This window comes from Oryctolagus cuniculus, chromosome 18 (assembly GCF_051225735.1).
Source record: "Oryctolagus cuniculus isolate XC-2025 breed Fujian yellow rabbit chromosome 18, ASM5122573v1, whole genome shotgun sequence".
Lineage (NCBI taxonomy): Eukaryota > Metazoa > Chordata > Mammalia > Lagomorpha > Leporidae > Oryctolagus > Oryctolagus cuniculus.
In genome coordinates this window covers 29,603,947-29,621,177 of record NC_142884.1, presented here as the reverse complement: position 1 = coordinate 29,621,177, position 17,231 = coordinate 29,603,947, and the positions used below count along the sequence as shown (strand labels likewise).

General features: G+C 39.7%; 1 protein-coding gene across 5 annotated transcripts in view; it reads left to right on the top strand.

Annotated features, from left to right (window-relative positions):
• URI1 (URI1 prefoldin like chaperone) overlaps window positions 1–17,231 on the top strand; it is a 94,824-nt gene that overhangs the window by 62,026 nt on the left and 15,567 nt on the right. The window contains exon 1 of one of the 5 annotated variants that reach the window (XM_089319056.1): window positions 17,217–17,231. This exon is cut by the window's right edge and continues 81 nt beyond it. The exons of the other annotated variants lie outside the window; for them this stretch is intronic. The gene's annotated coding sequence lies outside the window, so the exon portion shown is untranslated. Of the gene's footprint in view, window positions 1–17,216 lie in introns of those variants that run through there. 5 annotated transcript variants of the gene reach the window in all.

The window sequence follows — 17,231 nt, the reverse complement described above, 5'->3', positions numbered from 1 at the left end:
TGGCCATTGCAGCCATTTGGGGAGTGAACCAACAGAAGGAAGAGACCTTTCTTTTTGACTCTCCCTCTCACTTCTGTAACTCTCTCTCTCAAATAAATAAATAAAATCTTCAAAAAAATTTTAAATAAAGGAAAAGAGGGCAAAGCTACTCTTTGTGCCCATATTTTATGTATTTTTGTGTATTTTGCCATTTAGTAAGAATATGACTATCTCGCATTTTTTTTTAATTATGCAATAACATTGACTTTTTATTTGCTATACTCCTTTGTTAGTATCACAATTAGGATACAAAATAGAATACAGGATACAACATGACTAGGTCACAGAATCACACCAAAATTCTCTTGTGCTGTACCTGTTTGTGACACCCTACATCAGTCCCTGAGGCTTGACAACCATCGATCTGTTCTCTATCGCTGTTAATGTTGCTTTTTCCAGAATGTCATATAAATGGACTCCTGTAGACTCTTTTGAGATTAGCTTCTTTCAGTCAGTGTAGTGTCTCATCCAAACTGTTCTAGGTATCAATAGTTCATTCCTTTTTATTGCTGAATAGTGTGTTCTGTTATATGCATATCTGTTAAAATCATGTAAGTTCTGTTCACCTGTTTAAGGGCATTTTGGTTTCCAGTTTTTGGCAATTATGAATAGAGCTGCTCTAAATCTTTGTGTGCGTGTTTTTTGTGTGAACATAAATGTTCATTGTTAGTAAATATCTACAGTGGTATTGCTAGGTCATGTCAAAAGTATGAGGATACTTTTTCAGAATGTTTGTGGAAAGTAGAATTAAAATATTGACTTAGGCCGGCGCTGCGGCTCACTTGGCTAATCCTCCGCCTGCGGCGCCAGCACCCCGGGTTCTAGTCCCAGTTGGGGCGCCGGATTCTGTCCTGTTGTTCCTCTCCAGTCTAGCTCTCTGCTGTGGCCCAGGAAGGCAGTGGAGGATGGCCCAAGCGCTTGGGCCCTGCACCCGCATGGGAGACCAGGAGGAAGCACCTGGCTCCTGGCTTCGGATCTGTGCAGTGTTCCGGCCGTAGTGACCATTTGGGGGGTAAACCAACGGAAGGAAGACCTTTCTCTTTGTGTGTGTGTCTCTCTCACTGTCTAATTCTGCCTGTCAAAAAAAATTTGATTTATTATAGTTCAACAAATTTTAAATCTGGATGGCTTTTAAATAACACATTTTTTTTATGAACTTTTGAAGACCCCCCCCCCCCCCCGAAAATACTCAGTTTTTAAGACACAATCACACAAACAAGCTGTTTTCCTTCGTGGCTGTATGACTTCCTTTCCACCAGCAGTGTCTGTGAGTTCTCAAAGCTCTGTGTTCTTAGTACTAGTACTAGCACTGAGTGAGTGTTTTACAGTTGTCTTGTGCATTTCCTATTGGCTCTTATTGGTGAGCAACAGTTCATTCATTTATTTACTACTCTGTATCCTCATTTATCTGCTGCAATCTTTAACCCTTTTTAAAAATTGTTTTATGTTTTTTTACTATGGAGTTTTGAAAATTCTTTATATATTCTGAATATAAGTCCTTTGTTGAATATATGACTTGCAAATACAAATGTTTTCTTGTATTCTGTATCTTGTCTTTTCATTCTCTTAACATTGCCTTTTCTGGAACAAGAGCTTTAAATTTTGAAGTCAAATTTATCACTGTTTTTTCTTAGATGGGTCATGTATTTGGTATCATATCCAAGAACTCTTTGCCTAGAACTGATTTTCTTTTATATTTTAAGTTAGTTTTTGTATGAGGTGTGAGATTTAGGTCAAGGTTCATTTTACTTGCAAATGGGTGTCCAGTTATTCCAACACTGTGGTTGAAAATACTATCCTTTCTCTTTTGAATCAACTTTGCATCTTGGTCAAGAATGATTTGGAGTCAGGACCATAGGAGATAATCCATTAGGATGGCTAATAATAAAATAAAAATAAATAATAAAATGATAAACATTTAATAGCATGTATGTGGAAAAATTGGAGCTTTCAGAGTGGGAGCATAAACTAGTGTAGTCATTTTGGAAAACAGTTTGGAATTTTTCAAAAAGTTAAAGATTAAGTTGTCATATGACTCAGCAGTTCTACACCTAAATAATCTTGTGTGTGATTGGAGTAAAACTTGTTCACACAAAAATTTGTGTACAAATGCTAATAGTAGCATTCATAATAGCCAACAAACGGGAACAGTTCAGATGTCTATCAACTAATGAATGGATAAGTAAAATAAGATGTCATATATTTATATTTATATAATGGAATGTTTGGCAATACAATAAAGTGCACCTTGAAAACATTATGTTAAGTGAAAGAAGCCATTCACAAGAGACCAAATATTGTATGATTCCATTTATATGAGATGTTCAGAATAGGTGAATTTATAAAACAGAGAGTAGATTACCAGTAGCTTAGGGCCAAGCAGGTAGAGGGGAATGGAGAGCAACTGCTAATGAGTATGGAGATCTTTAGGGGTGATGAAATTCAGAATATAGTAGGATGGTTTTGCAACCCTGCACATAGACAAAAAACCATCAAAAATACGTAAACTATGTTGTTTGTGAATTACATCTCACTAAAATTGTTAAAAAGCAAGTGAATTTGCCAGCTATATTTATAATTCTATTTCTAGACCGTCTATTTTGTTTTCTTCTTTCTAAGATCTGTGTATCTGTCTCTTTGCTAATAATGCTCTGTAGTTTTTTTGGTGTCTCTTAAACTTGGTTAGGGAGTGAACCAGCAGGTGGAATCCATCACCACTGTGTCTCCTAGCATCTGCATTAGCAGGATGCTGGTGTCAGGAGCCAGAGACAGGCATTGAACTGAGATGCTCTGATTTGGGACATGGGCATCTTAAACTCTATGCCAGATGCCTGCCCCCATATCATGGTGTAATATTATTTTTATATATTACTGATAATTTGTTTACCTCATAAAATGATTCGCAAAATGTTCCCTCTTTTTATATGTTCTGGAAGATGTATAGAATTAGTGTTACTTTTTTGACTGTTTGGTAGAATTTATCAATAAAACCGTCTAGACCTGAAGATTTCTTTTTCAGAAACTTCAAAGTACAAATTCATATTCTTTAATAAATATTGGACTACTCAAACTACTTTTTTCTCTGTTGGGAGCATTTTGATAGTGGATTTTAAAGAATTGCTCTGTTTTACTTAAGGTTTTAAATTTATGAACACAAGAGTTGTTTATAATTTATTTCCTTATTTCTTTTAAATATGTATGGAGTACTCCCTATAATCCTGATTTTATTGATTTGTGCCTTCTCTTTTTTTCTTTGTTTTTCTAAGTAGCTACAGTGGTTCTCAAATGGGCAGGTGTTACGCCCAGGGAATGTTTGACGATGTATGGGGACACTTTTGATTGTCATAACTGGAGTGGTGGATGTTATTTGTGTCTAGTGGAGAGAAGCCCGTGATGTTGCTAAACATCTGATATGGGACACATCTCACATTAAAGGTTTATCCAGCCCAAATGTCAGTGGTGGGAGATTGATAAATCCTATTCTAGGGTGTATTGGTTTTATTGATCTTTTAATACCCAACTTTTAGTTTTAATGATTATCTCTAGTTTTTTAAAAGTTTTTCTTTCTTCTGTTTATCCTTTGTTCTATGCTTCTCTTTCTAGTTTCTAATATAAGCATTTTAATGCTATAAATTTCACTCTTAAGTGCTGCTTTAGCTGTATACCACACATTTTCACATGTTGTATTTTCATTTTTAAACTCAAGGCTTTCTCTCTGACTCATTAATTATTTTTAGAACTGGTCCTCACATGTTTTTGTGTGGCCTTTAGTTAATGGTGGTTTTTTAAATTGCTATTTGCATATTTATTAAAGGCTATGAAAAGAAAAATGTGACAAATACTTACAGGGCCCATGAAACCTAAAATAATTACCTTCTGGCTCTTTGCAGAAAAAGCTCTCTAATCCTTGAGTTAGAAATATGTTGTTTTGGGATGGGCATTTGGTACAATGGTTACGATGCCATTTTGGATGCCTGCATCTCATATTGAAGTGCCTTGTTTTTAGTCTCAGCTCTGGTTTTGATTCCAGTTTCCTGTTAAAATGTACCCTGGGAAGAAGCAGGTGATGGCTCAAGAACTTGGGTCCTTGCCACCCATATGGAAAACCTGGATTGGGTTCCAGGCTCCTCATTTTGGCCTGACCTGCCCGTTTTGGGTGTTTGGGAAGTAAAGATCTCTGTCTCTGTCTCACTCTTTGCATCTGCATTTCAAAAAAAAAAAAAAAAAATGCAAACTGTAAAAATATGCTATTTAATTTCTAAACATTTGGAGGTTTTCCAAATGATTTCTAGTTTAATTCTTTATAGTTTAATCAATTCAGGGCACTTATTTGTTGTGATTTCAGTTTTTTTAAAAAAATTCTTAAGATTTACTTTATTTCAAAGGCAGAGTTACACAGAGAGAGAACAAGCGAGCGAGTGAGCTCTTCTACTGGTTCACTCCCCAAATGGCAGCAACTGCCAAGGCTGGGTGATGCTGAAGCCTGAAGCCGGGAGCTTCATTCAGGTCTCCCATGTGAGTGGCAGGGGCCCAAGCACTTGGGCTGTCTTCTACTGCTTTCCCACTTGAATCAGCAGGGAGCTGGATTGGAAGTGGAGCTCCTGGGACTTGAACTGGTGCCCATATGGGATGCTGGCATTACGAGTGGTGGCTTAACCTACTAGGCCACAACGCTGGCCCCAAGATTTATTTAAAGATCCAGGGTATGGACTATCTTAAAGAATGTTTATTTTGCTGTTGCTTAGTAGGCATTTGTATAAATATCAGTTACAACCAATTGATTGATGGCATTGTTCAGTTCTCATGTTTCTGCAAATTTTCTTTCTTTTCTTTTTTTTTTTTTTTTAAGATTTTATTTATTTATTTGAAAGGTGGAGAGAGAGAGAGCCAGAGTTAGAGAGAAGTCTTCCATCTGCTGGTTCACTTCCCAGATGGCTGCAAGGGCCAGGGCTGGGTCAGACAGAAGCCAGGAGCTTCATCTGGGTCTCCCAAGTGGATGGCAGGGGACTTGGGCCATCTTCTACTACTTTCCCACGTGCATTAGCAGGGAGCTGGATTGGAAGTAGATCAGCTAGCACTGAAACTGTCACCCAAATAAATGTCAATGCTAAAGGTGGCAGCTTAACCTGCTATACCTCAGCTCCGGCCCTTTGGAATTTTTCTGTTTATTGGTTCTGTTAATTGTTCTATTTATTAATAATGAGAGAAGACTGAAACCTCCAGCTACCATTGTGGTTATGGCTGTTTCTCCTTTCAGTTCTATTAGTTTTGCTTCATGTGTTTTCAAGTTTTATTGTTAGATAATGTACACATTTAGGATTTTCATATTTTGCTTGAATTGACCCTTTTGCCGTTATGCGGTTTTCTTTTTCTCTCTTCTTTTTTTATTCTCTGGTAAGTTTCTGTGCTCAGAAGTCTTCTTTATCTGAAATTAATATTGCTTAGCATTTTTATGTTTGTGGGACAGACGTTGAGGCCTGGTGGGTTGAGGTCCCCTGTGACTCTGGCAGCCCCACATGGGTACCAGTTTGAGCCTCAGCTGCTTCTAAGCTGATCTGGCTCTCTGCTGGTGCACCTGGCAGATCATCAGAGGACAGCCCAGGTGCCTGGGCCCCTGCACTCATGTGGGAGGCCTGGATTGAGCTCCTGGTTCCTGACTTTGGCCTGGCCTGGTGTCCTGGCTGTTTGTGGCTATTTGGGAAGTGGGCCAGCATGATGGAAGACCTCTCTCTCTCTCTCTCTGTCTCTGTCTCTCTCTGACTCTGCTTTTTGGGTAAATAAAATAAATCTTAAAAATTTTTTTTGTTTATTTGAAAGAGAGAGACATAAGTAGAGAGAGAAAGATCTTCCACTGGTTCATTACCCAAATGACTACAACAACCACGACTGAGCCACATTGAAGCCAGGAGCTGGGTACTCAGTCTTGGTCTCTTATGTGGGTAGCAGGGACACAACTACTTGAGCCACAGCCTGCTGCCTCTAGAGGTGTGTATAAGCAGGAAACTCGAATCAGAGATGGAGCTGGGACTTAAACTCAGTAACTCTGAGGTCAGATGTGGGCATCCCAACTGGTGTCTTCACTGCTGAGCCAAATTCCTGCCCCTTAGTGTAGCTCTTTTTTTTTTTTTTCTTAAAGATTTATTTATTTATTTGAAAAGCAGAATTACAGAGAGGCAGACAGAGAGAGAGTGTGAGAGAGAGTTTTTCATCCACTGCTTCACTCCCCAAATGGCTACAGTGGCCGGAGCTGGGCTGATCCAAGCCAGGAGCCCGGAGCTTCTTCCATGTCTCTCATGTGGGTGTGTGGGTACAGGGGCCCAAGCACTTGGGCCATCTTCCACTGCTTTCTCAGGCCATCGCAGAGAGCTGGATCAGAAGAGGAACAGCCGGGACTTGAACTGGTACCCATATGGGATGCCAGTACCAAAGGCAGTAACGTTACCTGTTGTGCCACAGCACTGGCTCCAGTGTAGCTCTTTTTGTTTGATGTTTGTATGGTATGTATGTTTCCATCCCTTTTATTTTTGTACTAACTAAATCATAGTATTTAAATTGAGTTTCTTATGGACAGCATGAGTCTGAGTCTCTCTTCTTTAATCCAGTCTGATAATTCTAATTTGTATTTAGACCATTTTTATTTAATAAATAATGTTTTGATTTAACTTAGTATTTATATTTTCTTTCTTTTTTTCCCCTTCTGTTCTTTCTCATTCCCTGCTGTCTTTTAGATTATTTGTTTTTTTTTTTTTTAGTATTTTATTGCTGTGTTGTTGCTGAAACAGGAACTCTAAAAAAAAGTATTTTTCATGTTATCAATTAGATATTGATAAATTTTTACATGAAATGCAAGTTTTGTTTTAATATGTGCCTTGAGATTTGCTGAGATGTGTTTTTAGATTTGAGGGAAATTTTTTTCTTCTTCTTTTTTTTTTCCAAGATTCATTTATTTGAGTTACAAGGAAAGAGGGAGAGATAGAGAGAAAGAGAAGTTCCATCCACTGGTTCACTTCCCAAATGGCTGCAGCGGCCAGGACTAGGCCAGTCGAAGCCAGGAGCTTCATCTGAGTCTCCTACATGGATACAGGGACCCAAGCACTTGGGCCATCTTTTGCTGCTTTCCCAGGCACATTAGCAGGGAGCTGGATCAGAAATGGAGTAGCCAGGACTTGAACCTGCTGCAATATGGGTTGTACCACAGCACCAGACTGGGAAATTTTTTCTTTTAAAGGGAGTGTTTGTATCTACAAGTGCAATTGCTGAATCATATAGTAATTCTGTGTTTAGGCTTTTGTTGTTGTTGTTGTTAAAGGTTTATTTATTTGAAAGGCAGAGTTACACAGAGAAAAAGGGAGAGACAGAGAAAGATCTTTTATCTGCTGCTTCACTCCCCAAATGGCTGCAGTGGCTGGTGCTGGGCCAAGTTTAAGCTAGGAGCCAGAAGCTTCTTCCCGGTCTCCCATAAGGGCGCAGGGACCTAAGCACTTTGGCCATCTTCTTCTGCAGGCGCTTACATGGGGTGCCGAAGCTTCAGGCTTAGCCCGCAACTCCACAGTGCTGGCCTCTGTGTTTAATTTTTTAAGGAACTGTTATACTGTCTACAATGTTTTATATTCCCACCAGCAGTGTTTGAGTAATCCAGTTTTCCCACATCCTTGCAAACACTAATTAATTACTGTTTTGTTGTTGTTGTTAGAGTGATATATTGTCATGCTTAGTCATGTTGAGCATCTTTCTATGTGTTTATTCGCCATTTGTACATGCTTTTCAGTGAAATGACTAGTGAAGTTCTTTGCCCAATTTTTAATTTTTTTTTTTTTTTGATGTTGAGCCTTTAGGAGCTCTTCATATGTTCTTAGTATTAGTCCCTTATCAGATACATGATTCACAAATAATGTCCTTTGATAAACAAAAGTTTTTCATTTTGGGTACTGATTTTGTGGTGCAGAGGGTTAACTGTGGCCTATGATATGGACATCCCATATGTGTACCGGTTCAAGTCCTGGCTGCTCCATTTCTGATCCAGTTCCCTGTTAATGCACTTGAGAAAGCAGCAGAAGATGGCTCAAAGATTTGGTCCCCTGCTACCCACATGGAGTTCCAGGCTCCTGACTTCAAGCTGGCTCAGCTCATTTGGGGAGTGAACCAGTAGGAGAAAGATCTCATTGTTTCTCTGTCTCTCCTTCCTTCCCTGTCATTCTGCCTTTGAAAGAAATAATACAAATCTTTTCAAAAGAATTTTTAAATTTGATGAGGTCCAGTTTTTTTTTTCTTTAGTTGTTCGTGCTTTTGGTGTCATATCTTCGAAATTATTGCCAGATCCAGTGTCATGAAGGTTCCCTGTATTTTCAACTGAGAGTTTCATAGTTTGAGCTCTTTGTTTAGATCTGGGATTTTTAGTTATGTTTTGTATATGGTATAAGGCATGGATCCATCTTCCTTCTTTTGCACAGGGATCCAGTTTTCCCTCCATATATTAAAAAGACAGCCCTTATTCTATTGAATGATTTTGGCATCCTTGTCAAAAATTATCTGACTGTATATGTGAGGGGTTATTTTTAAACTCTCTATTCTAGTTTTTGGTTTGTATCTGTGTATATGCTGGCATCACACTTAAATACAATTTGAAAACACAGTGTGAGGCCTCCAATATTGTTCTTTTTCAAGATTGTTTTGGCTATTCAAGGATCTTGGAAATTATAAGAAACATTGGTATGTTCACTTCCTGGCAGCTGGCGTTCTGGTGTAGCCAGTTAAGCCACTGCCTGTGATGCCAGCATCCCCTATCAGAGCAGGTCCAAGTTCCAGCTGCTCTGCTTCCAATCAAGCTCCCTACTAACAAGAAAGCAGAGGATGACAGCCCAGGTACTTGGATCCCTCCTACCCCATATGGGAGACCAGGTGCAGTTCCTGGCTCTTGGCAGTGGGGATATCACAGAATCTATAGATAATTGTCAATTGTCCAATAGTATTGAAATCTTAATAAATAAATATGTTTCTTAATCCTTGAATGTAGACTTTCCTCTATTTGTACTTGTAATTTCTTTTAGTAATCTTGTAGTTTTTAGTATCCAAGTTTTTTTTTTTTAAAAAATGATTTATTTATTTATTTGAAAGGCAGAGTGACAAAGAGTGAGAGCCATACAGAGAGAGGCAGCTTTTCCTTTCACTGGTTCACTCCCTAAATGGCTGCAATAGTGAGGGCTGAGCCAGGCTGAAGCCCAGAGCTGGGAGCTCAGTCCAGGTCTCTCACATGGGTGGTAGGAACCCAGCTGTATAAACCATCACTGCTGCCTGCCAAGGTCTGTATTAGCAGGAATGCTAGAGTCGGAGACCAGCACGGGGACTCAGCCCAAGTTTCTGACATGGTATATGAGCCTTTTTTTTTTTTTTAAGGTGGATTTTGTTTGTTGAAAGGCAGAGTGACAAAGGGCGGGGGGGGGGGGATCTTTCATCCACTCATTTACTTTCCAAGTGTTGACAATGGATAGGGCTGGGCCAGGCCACAGCTAGGAGCCAGGAACTGCACCTGGTCTCCCATATGGGGTAGGAGGGATCCAAGTACCTGAGCCGTCATCCTCTGCTTTCTTGTTAGTAGGGAGCTTGATTGGAAGCAGAGCAGCTGGAACTTGGACCTGCTCTGATAGGGGATGTTGGCATCACAGGCAGTGGCTTAACTGGCTACACCAGAATGCCAGCTGCCAGGACGTGGACATCTTAATCGGCATCTTAACCCCTAGGGTGAAAACCCACCTTTGGATTCTTTGCTTAATTTTTGTTGCAGGTTGTTTGTTGCTAATGTATTGAGAATAATTATTTCCATATGTGGATTTCTTATCCTGCAGCTTTGGTGAATTTATTAACACTAGCAGAGGTGTGTGTGTTCTTTTCCATTTTCTACATATAAGATCATAACGTCTGTCAGTAGAGATAATCTTATGTTTTCCTTTCTAATTTATGTTTTTATTAGGATTTTTCTTCTCTAATTACTCTGTCTAGTACTTCTTTGAATATAACAGTGACAGTGTGGGCATCCTTGTCATGTTTTTGATCTTAGAAAAATTCACCAATATGATGGCAACTTTAGGTTTTTATATATGGCTTTTTTTTTTGGACAGATAGAGTTAGACAGTGAGAGAGAGAGAGACAGAGAGAAAGGTCTTCCTTCAAGTTGGTTCAACCCCCAAATGGCTGCTACCGCCAGAGCTACGCTGATCCGAAGCCAGGAGCCAGGTGCTTCCTCCTGGTCTCCCATGCGGGTGCAAGGGCCCAAGCACTTGGGCCATCCTCCACTGCCTTCCTGGGCCTCAGCAGAGAGCTGGACTGGAAGAGGAGCAACTGGAACTAGAATCTAGTGCCCATATTGGATGCTGGCGCCACAGGTGGAGGATTAACCAAGTGAGCCATGGTGCTGGCCGCTATATATGGCTTTTATAACACGTTGAAGAAATCATCTTCTATTCTTAGTTTATTTAAGTATTTATTATTAAAATCCTACAGTGTATCAAATTTTGCCAAAGGCCTTTTCTGCTTCAGTTAGAATTGTCCTGTGGTTTTTTTCTCTTTCATTCTGATAAGGTGGTATATTACATTTAATTTTTTTATATGGAACCATCTGTGCATTTTGGCGGGGGGATGAATCAGACTTTGTCATGGTGTATAATCCTTTTAAGATGTTGCTTTGTTTAGTTTGTCAACATTTTGTTGAGAATTTTTGCATATATATATATTCATAAGAAATATTAGCCTGTAATTTCTTTTTTTTTTAAGTACTTTTGGCTGATCTCTTAAAGTATCTTCCCTCCTTTTTGATTTTTTTAGAAGTTGAAGAATTGGTGTTAGTTCTTTGGATGTTAGTAGCATTGATCTGTGAATCTTTTTCTCATTGGGAAGTTTTTGATTACGGATTAAATCTGTTATAAGCTCTGTTCAGATTTTCTGTTTCTTCTCTTCCAGTTTTGGTAATTTGTGTTTTTTTCTAGGAATTTGTTCATTTTATCTAGGTTATTTAGTTTGTTGCTATTCAACTGTTCATAGTATTCTTTGCAAATTCCATTTATTTCTGTAAAATAAGTTACATTGTTCCCACTTTCATTCATGATTTTGGTAATCTGAATTTTCTCTCATTTTTCTTTATGCAATCTAGGTAAAGATTGATCAGTTTTGTTGATCTTTTTGAAGAGCCAAATTTTAGTTTCATTGACTTTTGATTTTTGCTATTATTATTCTATTCTCTGTCCTGCTTATCTCCAGCTAATCTTTGCTTGCTGTTCCCTCTTCTAACTTTGAGTTTAGTTTCCTCTTTTTCAGGTTCCTTAAAGTATATGATTAGGTTCTTTTTTTCTTTAATGATGTAGTTGTTTACAGCTATAAATTTTCCTCTGAGCATTGGTTTACTCTGTCCCATGAGTTTTGCTGTGTTCGATTTTTATAATTTTTAGTCTCAAGATATTTTCTAATTTGTCATTTCTTCTTTGGTGCCCTGGATGGTTGTTTTTGTTAAATTTCTATATGCCTATAAGTTTTTCAGTTTTTTTGTTTGTTTGTTTGTTTTTTTGTTTGTTTGTTTGTTTTTTTTTTTGCCAAGCAGAGTTAGTGCGAGAGAGAGACAGAGAGTTATAGACAGTGAGAGAGAGACAGAGAGAAAGGTCTTTCTTCCGTTGGTTCACTCCCCAAATGGCCGCTACGGCTGACGCTGTGCCGATCTGAAGCCAGCAGCCGGGTATTCCTCCTGATCTCCCATGCGGGTGCAGAGACCCAAGAACTTGGGCCATCCTCCTCTGCCCTCCTGGGCCACAGCAGAGAACTGGACTGGAAGAGGAGCAACCAGGACTAGTACCCAGCGCCCAATTGGGACTAGAACCCGGGATGCCGGTGCCACAGGTGGAGGATTAGCCAAGTGAGCCACAGCACTGGCCTTCAGTTTTCTTTCTGTTAATGATTTCTAGTTTCATTCCATTTTGGTAGGACAGAATGCTTTTTCTGGTTTCAACCTTGTTAAATTATTTTGAGATGGTTCATGTTCCCTCTGTAGGATGTGCTTTCTTGTTCCTCTCTGGAAGTATTTTCTACATGTTTCTGAGGTCTGGTTGATCTATAATGTTGTTCATGTTCTTGATTTCCTTATTAATTTTCTTTCTGGCTCCTCTGTCCTTCAGTTAAAGTGGGATGTTGATATCTTCAACCAATAGTGTAAAACTGACAATTTCTTCCTTCACATCTGTAAATTTTTGCCTTCTATATTTGTCACTGTGTTGTTAGATAAGTGTATTTTTATCATTGTTATATCTTCTTGATAGATTGAACCCTTTATCAATATTAAATATCATTTGCTTCTTGAAACCTTTTTTAACCTAAAGTCTGTTTCGTCTGATAGCATTATAGCTAAGCTACTTCTCTTCTTTTTTTGATTGCCATTTGCCTGGAATATCTTTTTCATACTTTCACTTTCTTTTCTTTTCTTTTCTTCTTTTTTTTTTTTTTTTGACAGACAGAGTGGACAGTGAGAGAGAGAGAGAGAGAGAGAGAGAGAAAGGTCTTCCTTTACCGTTGGTTCACCCTCCAATGGCCGCCGTGGCCAGCGCACCGCACTGATCTGAAGCCAGGAGCCAGGTGCTTCTCCTGGTCTCCCATGTGGGTGCAGGGCCCAAGGACTTCATTGTCCTCTGCACTCCCGGGCCACAGCAGAGAGCTGGCCTGGAAGAGGGGCAACTGAGACAGAATTAGCGCCCCGACCGGGTCTAGAACCTGGTGTGCCAACGCTGCAGGCGGAGGATTAGCCTATTGAGCCGTGGCACCGGCCCATGCTTTCACTTTCAATCTATATGTATCCTTATATCTATAAGTGAGTCTCTTGTAGACAGTATGTAGTTTGATCCTTTTAAAAAAAATCCATTCTGCTTATTTATATCTTCTGATTGCAAAGTGTGTACATTAATTACTGATAGATAAGAACTTTCCTTATCTTCTTGCCTATTTTATGTTGAATAGTGCTTTTTTTGTCTCTCATTTACTGTATTACTACATTGTTTTGTGTTTGTTTATTTTGATCCCCTTTTCACTCTTTGAAAGATTTACAGAGAGGGAGAGAGAGGGAGAGATTCCATTTGCTGGTTCCTTCCCCCAGTGGCTGCAGTGGCTGGGGTTCAGCCAGGTCAAAGCTAGGAGCCAGGATCTTCTTCCAGATCTGCCATGTGGGTGGCAGTAGCCCAGATGCTTGGGCCATCTTCTGTTATTTTTCCTAAGCCATTAGCAGAGAGCTGGATCAGAAGTGGAACAGCTTGGACTTGAACCAGTGCCCATATGGGATAGGCCAGCGTCACAGGCAGTGGCTTCAACTGCTTTGCCACAATGCTGCCCCCCCTTTTCACTCTTATTAGTAAATATTATAGATGTTTTCTTGGTGGTTTCGTGCTTATCTTTTTTTTTTTTTTTAGAATTATTTTATTCATTTGAAAGAGTTATAGAGAGTGGTAGAGCCAGAGAGAGAGAGAGAGAGTGAGTGAGAGAGAGAGAGGTGTCTTCCATTCTTCTGATTCACTCCCCAAATGACTGCCATGGCTGGAGCTGAGCTGATCAGAAGCCAAGAGCCAGGAGCTTCTTCCAGGTCTCCCACATGGGTGCAGGGACTCAAGGAGTTGGGCCATCTTCTACTGCTTTCGCAGGCTGTAGCAGAGAGCTGGAGCAGAAGAGGAGCAGCTGGGACTTTAACACGCTGCGCCGCAGCGCCGGCCCCCATCCTAATTTCTACCCTCATTTTTTTAGCTGTTATGCTACAATGCTGACACCCCTCACCCCATTCCCCCCCCCCCTTTTTTTTTTAAATTTATTTGACAGGTAGAATTACAGACAGTGAGGGAGAGAGACAGAAAAAAGGTCTTCCTTCTGTTGGTTCACTCCCCCAAATGGCTGCGATGGATGGAGGTGTGCCGATTCGAAGCCAGGAGCCAGGAGCTTCTTCCCGGTCTCCCACATGGGTGCAGGGGCCCAATCACCTGGGCCATCCTCCACTGTTTTCCCAGGCCACAGCAGAGAGCTGGACTGGAAGAGGAGCAACTGGGACTAGAACGTGGCACCCATATGGGACGCCGGCGCCGCAAGTGGAGGATTAACCTAGTGCTCCACAGCGCCGGCCCCTTCCCATTTTTTGAACAAAGATTTATTTATTTGAAAGGCAGAGTTACAGAGATACAGGGAGAGATAGAAGTACATCTTCCATCTTCTGATTCACTCCCCAAATGGCCGCAATGGCTAGGGCTGGGACAGGACACAGTCAGGAGCCTGGAACTCCATTTGGTCTCCCACATGGGTGTAGGGGCCAAGTACTTGGACCATCTTCCATTTTCCCAGGCATAGTAGCAGTGAGCTGCATTGAAGCTGAGCAGCTGGGACTGACAGTACAGTATAACAACTGTTTATTAGTATTCATATTGTATTAAGTACTGTAAGTAATCTTGAGATGATTTTAAAGCATACCGGAGGATGTGCATAGGTTACATGCAAATACAGCATCATTTTATATAAGGGACCCGAGTACTGCAGATTTGGATCTCTGTGGAGGGTCCTGGAGCCAATCCTTGTGGATACCAAGGGTCATCTGTGCACAGCCCTTTAATACACCATATACCATCTTAAACAGGTAATGAAAAAGTAGCTCCCAGCTCTCCGGCACCAGAGGTGATTACTTTTGGTCTTTCAGCTGTATGTTGCCCATTTTTCCCTGTATTTCCCAAGTAATTTGCATATTCTATTTCCTGATTTATTTGTTCAATTTTATGTATTATCTGTTGTCTACCTGTCTACAATTGAAGAGGGCCATTTAGTGTTTTTACCTATTCTTACAGTTGTTATTTCCCCAATCTTCTTAATGTTGTATTACTAGTTCATTAACATTCATGCTTAGATGTAATGCAATTCCATCATTCTTGTACAGGCTTTCATTTGAAGTTAACTGCTTTTTTTGTTTTTTTTGCATGATTTTCTGTGTACCTGTCACTAATTATATTGATCCTTCCTCCCTTCTTCCCTCCCTCCCTCCCTCCCTTCCCTCTTCCCCTCCCTCCCTCCTTCCCTCCATCCTTCCCTCCTTCCCTCTTTTTTCTTTCTCTTTCTTCTTGTTAAATGTCTCATACTGGAGTGTTTTATAGTCTTGCTTTAATCTGCATTGACTTCTATTCTGAGAAAAGGAGAACCACTTTCTTGGTGTCTTCCTTTGCCATTATTCCATGTTTTTACCTCTTTATTCTGTTTTCTGGTTCCCATGGAATCCTAATTTCAGGATTTACTTATTTTGTTTAGAAAATAGCCCTTCAGTAACTTTCTGGGATGGTATATGGGGAGGTACATTTTACATTTTGCATGTATGACATATGTTTTATTCTCCTTGTAAGTAGACTGTTAAGAATTTTAAACAGTTTTTCCCCTCAGAATTTTCAGTGCATTTTCCTGTTACTTTCTGTCTTTAAATGGTACCATTAAAACTTTGACGGCATGCTATTTCATTTATATATTGCTTGTTTCTTCTATTGGAATCGCTAGCCTCCATATTGATCTTTATTTTCCATAATCTTAAATTATATTGAAACAGCTTGTTAGAATTTAAACTTCATTTGCTAGGTGTTTGATTGATCATTTCATTCTGGAGGTTCATGTCCTATGATTCTGGGAGATTTTTAATAATTCACTGAAAATTTCCTTCTCCTGTTTTCCATCTCTGCTATGTTATACTTTTTTCTTCATTATTGATTTTTAGAAAATTTCGGTACATACTTTAATTTCCAGTAACTTTTTGTGGTCCTTAGATGTTCCTTTGTTATAGCATCCTGTTCTTGTTTCATGTGGGCTTGCTCCTTCCTTCCTTCCTTCCATATTGGTTTTTCCTTTAAAGTTTCTTTTTTATACATTTCCTTTATGTTTCTTTTTTGTTCCTCTTCTCCCCTCTCCTCCTTTTTTGTCTCTGGCATTCATTTTGAGCTGATGATCCTTGACTAACTGTTGAAGTAGAGTTAAGCACTGTTGGGAAGCTCTTTATGCATGGGCAAGGGTTTTGACTGGTAGGCTTCTCTGTAGGGAGTCACGGTGGCAACCCCTCCTCCCCCTGCCCCGGTCTCCAAATATCAGCTTTTGAGTTAATCAGCACCCTACAAAAGAATCTTCTAATTTTCATTTTGTGTTCTGGGAACCAGGCAGGAAGTCTGAAGGTTCAGTATGTTCACTTGGAATAATCCCCTTGTTTCACTCAGATGTTGCCTCTTCATTCTTCATTCCCTCTTACAGTTCCTGCACACCACTCTAGGCTGTACATCTTTTGTAGAGCAACAAAGGGAAGTCACCTGGCTGTGCTTGTGAGGTTGGGTTTTGGGAACCTAAGCTTTCCTTTCAAGCTTTCATCCAAATCTTTGTTTTAGTTTATTCTTCCTTCAGAAATAACTCCAGGTCTTATAGCCCAGACTGACTTGCTGCAGCTTTTCCTGGCTACGGTTAGTTTAACTTGTTCTCTTTCAAAGTTGGTTACCATTTGTCCAGTTTTCAGAATCTGATTGACATCCCTGTTCTGTTTTTTCCTTCTTTTGAAATATTCTTTCCATAAGGATTTTTGACTTAAACTTTTTTTAAAGTTAATTGTTATTTTACTGAGGGTATGGGGGGGAAAAGTAAATATTAGGTGCTTGTATTCAGTCATCCATTTTGGAGAAGTCCAGACGTTTGTGCTGGCTTAAGAAGGAGAGGTCCTGTAGGGAGGTTTGTGAACGCTCCCACCAGGGGGCCTGTCCTGTGGAAACTGTTGAAAGAATACTTAAAACCCCAGCACACACGAGCAGAGAGGGCGAGAATGCAGTGCCACAGAGGACTCAGACGAGGCTGATGCTGGCCTGTGGACACGACTATATGGCTGGGTTAGAGGACTTCTTCCAGATTGATGTTCGTGACTTCTAATACACTTTTGCAGATAATGTTGCTACATCTATGATTTTATTCCTTTCAGATGCATATGGTTGCATAAATTGTTGACTAAATATTTGATCTTAGTGAACAGCATATCCTTTATCTTCAGGTGAAAATAATTCTGCTTTAGTTCTTAAGAGGTTTTTAATTTTTATTTTTAGTATAAACATTATCTTTAGAATTTGCACTCTTAATTTGTTTTCTGTGTCCTTTTTCATGGATGGAATAAAGAATTTCAGCCAATTCTGGTC